We start from the raw sequence: 8,585 nt of genomic DNA on the forward strand, positions 1-8,585 counted from the left end.
TGACGTCTACCCCACCGTCCCTTGTACATTGACGTCTACCCCACCGTCCTTTATACATTGACGTCTACCCCACCGTCCTTTATACATTGACGTCTACCCCACCGTCCCTTGTACATTGACGTCTACCCCACCGTCTCTTGTACATTGACGTCTACCCCACCGTCCTTTATACATTGACGTCTACCCCACCGTCCTTTATACATTGACGTCTACCCCACCGTCCCTTGTACATTGACGTCTACCCCACCGTCCCTTGTACATTGACGTCTACCCCACCGTCCCTATGACATTGACGTCTACCCCACCGTCCCTTGTACATTGACGTCTACCCCACCGTCCCTTGTACATTGACGTCTACCCCACCGTCCCTTGTACATTGACGTCTACCCCACCGTCCCCATAGTTTGGATTTTTGTGTGTGTGCATTATGCTAATATAACATTTCTTTTGCAAACTAAATTAAATATGTAACAGTACTCAGAGACTAAGGAATAGATAGAGCTATGTGTACATTTGGAACATCCCGAGGCAACATTATTTGTAAAAGGCCATTGTTAAACATACCTCATGTAGAATGTATATGATATTGTGATTATATGTGACCTTCCTGTAACAGAAGAGAAATAAAGAGTCCTTTTTGTGTGTAGGAAATATATTCACTTGCCTCAAGTCATAGATAAGGTAGAATTTCTTTAACAAAGGTAATTAACTCCTACCACGCTTGATAACTTTATATTTATGTAAATTGTTTAAAATGAGATCGACATTCTGGATATAATTTAACTTACAACTGTACTATGGGCCATGTGGCCTGAATAACGAAATATATTTGATTGACAAAAAGTTGTCACTTCAGAAAAAGGAATACCCGTTTTGATTTGCACATAGGGAATAACATACCGCACCTTGCTGACAATATATTATTTATTTATTGTTATTGGCTGTTGTTTAATGCCACACTAAGCAATATTCCAGCTATATGACGGCGGTCTGGACCATAGTCACCTTTTACGGCACGCATGTGTTGCTAAAGACCTATTCTACCCCGGATCTTCAAGGATCTCTGTGGACTCCCATTTATGTTGTCACGACGCTGCGAGCTAATGTTCTCGAAACGACATTTTCACGTCGTCACAGTGTTATGATAACAACGTATTTTTGAATGGTTTGCTGAAGACCTATTCTACCCCGGATCTTCACGGGTCTCTCAGGAATCCAATTTATGCTGTCACAACGCTGTGAGCTAACGTTTGCGAAACGTCATTTTCACGTCGTCACAATGTTATGATAACAACGTATTTTTGAATGGTTTGCTGAAGGCTATTCTACCCCTGATATTCACGTGCCTGCGAACAATATGCGTAGCCGATGTTCTGGACATCACATGGTATGCGTCCTTGGCAAACAAATGTACATAACAGGCGTGTAAACTGAAGCTGTGGTGGTGACAGTGGCATTAGTACGGTGGCAAATGGGATGGTTGCGGTGTCAATTGGTGTCTGTGTCAATTCGTGGCGATGTCAGTTGTGGTATCGGTGGAAATGTTTGTGGTAGTCAGATTTTAGGTTGAAACGGTTGTGGCATCTTTAATGTTGGTTATTGCAGTGGTCGTTGTGGAATGGGCCGATCATATTTGAAGTGATAGTAGAAAGTGTGCTCCCTGGGCAACTAAGTTTCTTTTAGTGACAACTGTGATGTTGGTACTGGCAGCAGCAGTATTGACGGCGATCCTTTACACCATGTACATCATTTTCAAGATCGCGAACCCCATGGCGATTAAGGTGGCATTGACACATAGAGTACTTGAGTTCTCAATGTATGACAAGATGGTGCTGATGACATTTCTTGTGCTGGTTAGTGTTGTGATGAAGGTGGCACGGGTATGGTGTCGACAAACCAAGAAAAAATGTCGGGACCAACTGGGATTGGAACCAATCATCATAGGTTTTGCGTGCCGAAGGGACACATCCATGCACAGCGAATTGCGGCGCGTTAGACGACGGGCAACCCGTTGCCTCAGTGTTATAAGGCTGTGTACACAGTGGCAACATCAATAACAATTTCAGCAATGTCGGATTAATATTTATTAAGTTCAATAGAAATAGGAAACCTGTATTCCAGGATGTATTGATCACGCTGTACTGATGTGCGTGTATCCTCTACTGCATCTGCGATAGCAACATTGAAATATGTGCAACTTTCACCCACACACTTTCGTTGGAAGGATTTAACGTAACATCATCCCGCAATTGGGATCGATGACATGCATTAACAAAGTCAGCGAGCCTGACCACCCGATCCCGTTAGGCGCCTCTTACGACGAGCATGGTCACCTTTTCGGCAAGGATGGGTTGGGTAGACCTCTTCTCTACCCGGGTCTTTACGGGTCTCTGTGGACTCCAATTTATGATGTCACAACGTTGTAAGCTAACGTTTGCGAAAAGTCATTTTCACGTCGTCACAACATTGTGATATCGTTTCCTTTTGACGGTGTGGGAACGTTGTATTTTACGTTGAGGTAATGTCGTATTTTACTTTGTGGCAATGTTTTAATATTACGTCCCTACAACGTTTTTTTTCTGTGGACTGTCATGGACGTTGTCGCAAGGACGTGAAGTAACGTTGTATTGGAAGGATGAAATACGTTGTGACAACCTTATTTCATGGCTATACCCCGCGACATATTGTACAAACATCCAAAAGACATTTCGCGGCATGTTCCCTAAATGTTTTGAATTATGTTTTAGCCACGTATATGGTTTGAAGTACGCTTTACCAATGTTTTCAAACCAGGGTATCGAATAGCCCAGTTAACAGTTTGGTTGTGATTTATCTGACAAAGTTCAAAACGTAAAACACCAGCTGTTACGGTGTCAGAGCGTGGAATTTCACCCCTAGCCTAATTCCCCCCCCCCCCCCCCCCCCCCGGAAAAGGGGCTATATAGGCATACTTGCCACGGAGAGCACTTTGGAGTCAGATTTCCCCCATAATTAAATATATGTCTATTATCAAAAGTACCTAGATGTACAGTAGGCTGATTGAGTAGTTTACAATAGAAACCATGATTAAAATCTTGTGTGTTTTTTGCGCCATACACTTCCGGGGGAAAATTAGGCTATATAGCCCCTTTTCCGGGGGGAATTTAGGCTAGGGGGGAAATCCCACTCTCTTACAAGGGGACTAAACATTTGATATTATGGGAAGGGTCTGGAGTGTTATTTTATCCCAAAAAGTAAATTGTCGCCGAAATTCGTGAAAACGTTAATTATGCTTTAGAGTGGGGGAAAAAAAATGCCAGCCACAAAAAGGGTATTCTTGCAAGGTGTTTATCTTCAGGCTCATAGCTTTAAATAAAAAAAATATATCTGGTAGCTGAAAATGAAAAAAATATGTAATCTTGATACAAAAACCCAATTCCTCAATGATCCAACATTCCTGTTTTTATCTCATGGGATGCTCGTGTCACAGTTCTCACCCTTGCAGCGAAAACAACAATGTTCCACATTATAACAACCTCCATGTTTTCGCACCTTAGGCAGCTGGTAGTACAAACATGGGTCATAACGAGAATAGATGTATTAAACAGGCTTTGTAAGAAGCTACGATTCCCACCTTCATGCTACAGAGCGAGCATTGCACTCTTTCAGTTTTCAGTCACCATTTTTAATTTTCTCTTTTTGTCAAAAAGTTTCAGTGAATCAAGTTGGTTCGTTGGTTGGTTTGTTGCTTGACGCCACACTCAGCAATATTCCAGCGATATGACGGCGGTCTGTAAATATTCGAGTCTGGACCAGACAATCCTGTGATTAATATCATATGAAATTTTATTTGGGACTACACATAACATAACATTATATAGTTCAAAATAGTTCAATATTATTCTAAACAGTTCCGACAAGAAATGGTGATAGAAAACCAAACGAATATGGTTGAAATAAATTTCAATGTAATTTTGCTCATTTTCATTTGAAGGGAGTGGGACATATTTATCGGAAAATGATGAATTGATTCTTTTGGGGAAATATTAAAAATACACATTGTAAGCACCTCACTACAAAATAACTTTAGACAACATCCAACAACCAGATGATCCACGCTTAGGGTAGTTCAGAGCTAATTATTAGTAATTAACAGGCATTGTTTCCGTCTCTTGCCGAAAATAGGATTTAATAATATCATTTAGCGATTTAGATTAGGAGTGAGTGAGTATGGTTTTACGCCGCTTTTAGCAATATTCCAGCAATATCACGGCGGGGGACACCAGAAATGGGCTTCGCACATTGTACCCATGTCGGGAATCGAACCCGGGTCTTCGGCGTGACGAGCAAACCACTAGGCTACCCGACCGCCCCTGATTTAGATTAGGTAGGTAACTAGCAGCCTGCAGTTAGTCGACCGGAAAATACTTCCGTTGTTTAGATTCCCTCTGTTCGCTGTATAACAGAAATCTGCTGAACTGTTCACGCAGACAGACATGAACGAAATAGCTCATAGTTTCACAAAAAGTAATGTTAGTAGAATAATAGGCCTACGTACACAGTAGACTTTAAACAGTAATGATTTCAGAAATAAAACGGCAGAAATGGCGATAGGGCTAACTGTCAGTGGCTAGTAGGCTATGCAAACGTTATGCATATACGCTTACGACCGAAAACCGAACGTAATATGACGACAACAAAACGCCGTCCGACTGAATGTTAGCTCTAAATGTTATCGGGCAATGTCAGTTCTTTTTTCCTTAAGATCTGAATTTAGAAACTTTGGCACCAAACGAGCACATACCTTATTCATCCGTAAATGTTCATGAATACAAGTTTCAATGGATCCATGTCTAAGACCTGTGTCTTCCTCAAGTTCTAGCAATGGTAATACGTCTATGTAACAGTTAAGGTTTTTTATCTCCTGGATTGAATCTTCATTTATGGAAGTTGAGGGACGTCCAGACCTCGGGTCATCATCAAGGCTTGTTCTCCACCCTTAAACATAGCTGCCTTACGTTTCACAGTTAAAGAGATGTGGGCACCTCACACACTTGTTACATGTGGTCATGAATTTCTTGGGGAGAACATTTCTCTAAAGTAAAAAACTTGATTGCTCGGTTCTCGTTCTTTTCCATTTCTGTGTCTATTTGGACCCCTATCACGTTCAGCTGTCACTAATATACAAACTGCCTTAACAGGCCAAATACACTTGCAATGAACAATGCACGACATTGTCTAGTTCACTTTGTTATTGCCTATAGTTGAAAGTTAGTCAGGCTTAGAACTTTGACCAGCCCTCGTATCCTGCTAAGTGCTTGCTTGCGTTGATAATTACCTTTTGTATCCAACAAAATATTGATATGAAAAAAAATGGGCCTCCTTCATCACTATATACATCATGGTCTGTGTAGTAACATAATTAACATCAACATTGACGTTCAGTGAAAGTGACCGTCAAAGTGCATTCTAAACCCCGCCACCGATACATTAATCATGTGACTATCTGTATCTGCAAAAACAACACAACTAAAGGAGACTGTTTTTTGTAAAATTCATCATCATCATATATTGTATTCAGGCCATAGGCCCATATACATATAATAATATTATATATATACAATTTTGTACATGTACAAGTATAAACATGCAGACTTATATGCACAGAGATGTGTACGTGTACAATGTTGTGAAAAATAAATCGCATCACAACACAAGAAGAGATTAAAGCATTTGATTAATAAAGGCAAATAACCTCAAGAATAAGTAAACATCATTTGTACAAAGACGGTTGCGAAGTCGTAAACCATAATCAATCTATAGGATAGTATTCTTTTCTTGCTCGTTAGATATTTCATCAAAACGGAGGAGCTTGATTAGTGTATTGATGTTTTGGGGTAAACCTTGGAAATATTTTGTTCTGAGCGATTCATAACATGGACAGATCAGCATAAATGGGTATTCGTTTTCACAGATCAATTATCGAGTTCCAGTTGCTGCACAATTGGTTGTAATAATATATCCAGAGTGATCTTGAACAAAGATGGTGGGTGACAACGTCTTCCGCAGATCTTATCTTATCTGATTCGACAAACAACTGTCGTCAAAGGACAGTACAACAACTAGCAATATATCACAGATTATAACTTTAAAACTAATTTTAGAACAATAAAATGATTAGTTTATGAAAGACGACACATTATAAAACCAGGCTATTGATTACCAAAAACAAAAGACCACCATACCAGGGATGATGGGGACTTACAGTACCTTTGCTACCTGCATGGACCCCGGCAGGATTCACACCATCCCTTCAGTTACTGGTGATTATGGAGCAATTTAGCCAAAATTAAAACAAACAATTTTTCTACGATTTAAAACCTGGTATATATAACTTAGTTTGAATGGAGTGGGCTTACGCACCCTCTCTGGGGGATAATAATTTTACGCTACCTCAACCCTTATCAAGGGTATAACCACTAACAATCTCAGTTCATAATCATATACTACCAATTTATAAAATATATTACTTTCTACATCAAAATTTATTAATCAATTCAATTTCTTTTAAAAATCCAATAATTAAATGAGAGTGTATGTTAAAAAGATCCTTGAGTGGTGAAACATTGAAATATTTATCCCTTGTGGTGGAAAAATCAACACAATCAAGCAGGACATGCTTGACCGTGATTCTTTCATCACAAGGGATGCAGAATGGAGGATCCTCACCTTTTAGAATATATTCATGAGGATAAGGTGAACGACCAATATGCATCGTCTTTAAATGACCTCTTCAAATCTGGACTGACAACCCAAGTAGGTATAACCAATATTTGCTTTTATTGCATGTAATTTATTTATACCCACTTGAGTGTCCCACTTCTCCATTAGTTCTCTGTAGGGTATAGGAAGTGGTGTCACAGATTTGTTGAGAGCTGCCTTAGCAGCAACATCGGCCATTGTATTACCAACAGTTCCAACAAAGACGATGTCATATTGGCCAGTAGCAAGGTTATTATGTAGTTCTATGATGTTGAGTAAAATTGGATGCTGACACGAAGTATTTTGAATAGCCTGGAGACAGGAGAGAGAGTCTGAAAAAATAATGAATCCCTTATGTTTAGTCTGTTTATTAATATATTCTAAAGCAGTTAAAATGGCCTGTGATTCAGCTGTGATAATGGATGAGTTATCAGGTAATCGAGTTGATAAAGTTCTGGATCCAATGATAGTGGCGCTGGCAACAGCATCACCATCCTTGGATCCATCAGTAAAAATAGATTTGTAAGTATCATATTCACTTCTCAACTGATTATGTTCTTGTTGATATTGTAGTTGATTAGTGTCAGATTTCATTAGTTCAGATAAGGTAAGATCCACCTGTGGCTTTACCAACTGCCAAGGAGGAGAAGAAAGCAGGCGAAAAGGAGCTATATTTTCGAGATCAATATTTGCGGCAGTTATTAAAGGTTTAATTCTTATTCCGAGAGGCGGAATAAGAGATGACTTCTTACTGTACAGATCCTCATAAATAGGATTAAATACACAACTGTATGCAGGGTTAGACTGATTAGAATATAATTGTGTGATGTACTTTAGAGATAGTTTAATACGGCGTTGTTTAAGTGATGGCTCATCGGTGTCAACATATAGACTGTCAATGGGAGAAGTTCTGAAAGATCCAAGGCAAAGCCTCAGACCCTGGTGATGTATGGGATCGAGTAATTTAAGCTTGTTTTACAGGCTCCACCTTAGATGATGGAGCCATAATCGAGCTTAGAACGGACAAGTGATCTATATAAGTGAACGAGGTTCGTTTGATCCCTTCCCCGCTTGGATCTAGAAACAACCTTCAATAAATCTAGTGCCTTCAGACATTTAGCTTGCAATATTTAATACATGTATGTGGTAAAAACGTAAGGTGATGATCAAAAATTATTCCTAAAAATTTAGCTTCTTTTACAACTTAAATTTGAGTTCCAGCTAGATTTAGATTTAGAAAACTTAAAGCCGTTCTGCTCTGCCCAAACATTGATTTTATTCCAACAATGTTGCAATTGTCTCTCAATCATGTGCATATTTTTTCCTCTATATGATACATTAAAATCGTCAACAAACAAAAACCCGTCAACAGAGTCATTTAAAACCTTAGCTAAACTATTAATTTGTATGCTAAACAAGGTTCCCGATAATATGCTACCTTGTGGGACACATTGCTCTTGATCATAAAAATCAGACAAGGTGGATCCCACACGAACCTGGAAATTTCTATCTGTTAATAATTGAGACACAAAATTTGGCAAACCCCCCATCAATCCCATTTCATAAAGATCTTTTAAAATTCCACGTTTCCAGGTGGTATCGTGCGCTTTTTTAAAATCGAAAAATATTTATACCGAATGTTATTTTTTAATTAAAGCATTTTTCACAAAAGTTTCCAGTCTAACCAAATGGTCAATGGTACTTCTATTTTTTCTAAAACCACATTGAATATTAGTTAAAAGATTATTTGTTTCTTAATACCATATACGTCGGTTATTTACCATTCCTTCCATGGTCTTGCATACACAGCTAGTAAGCAATAGTAAGCTAGCAAGCTATAATTA

Source organism: Haliotis rufescens, unplaced genomic scaffold (assembly GCF_023055435.1).
Source record: "Haliotis rufescens isolate VD_foot unplaced genomic scaffold, xgHalRufe1.0.p SCAF_53, whole genome shotgun sequence".
In the NCBI taxonomy this organism is placed as follows: domain Eukaryota; kingdom Metazoa; phylum Mollusca; class Gastropoda; order Lepetellida; family Haliotidae; genus Haliotis; species Haliotis rufescens.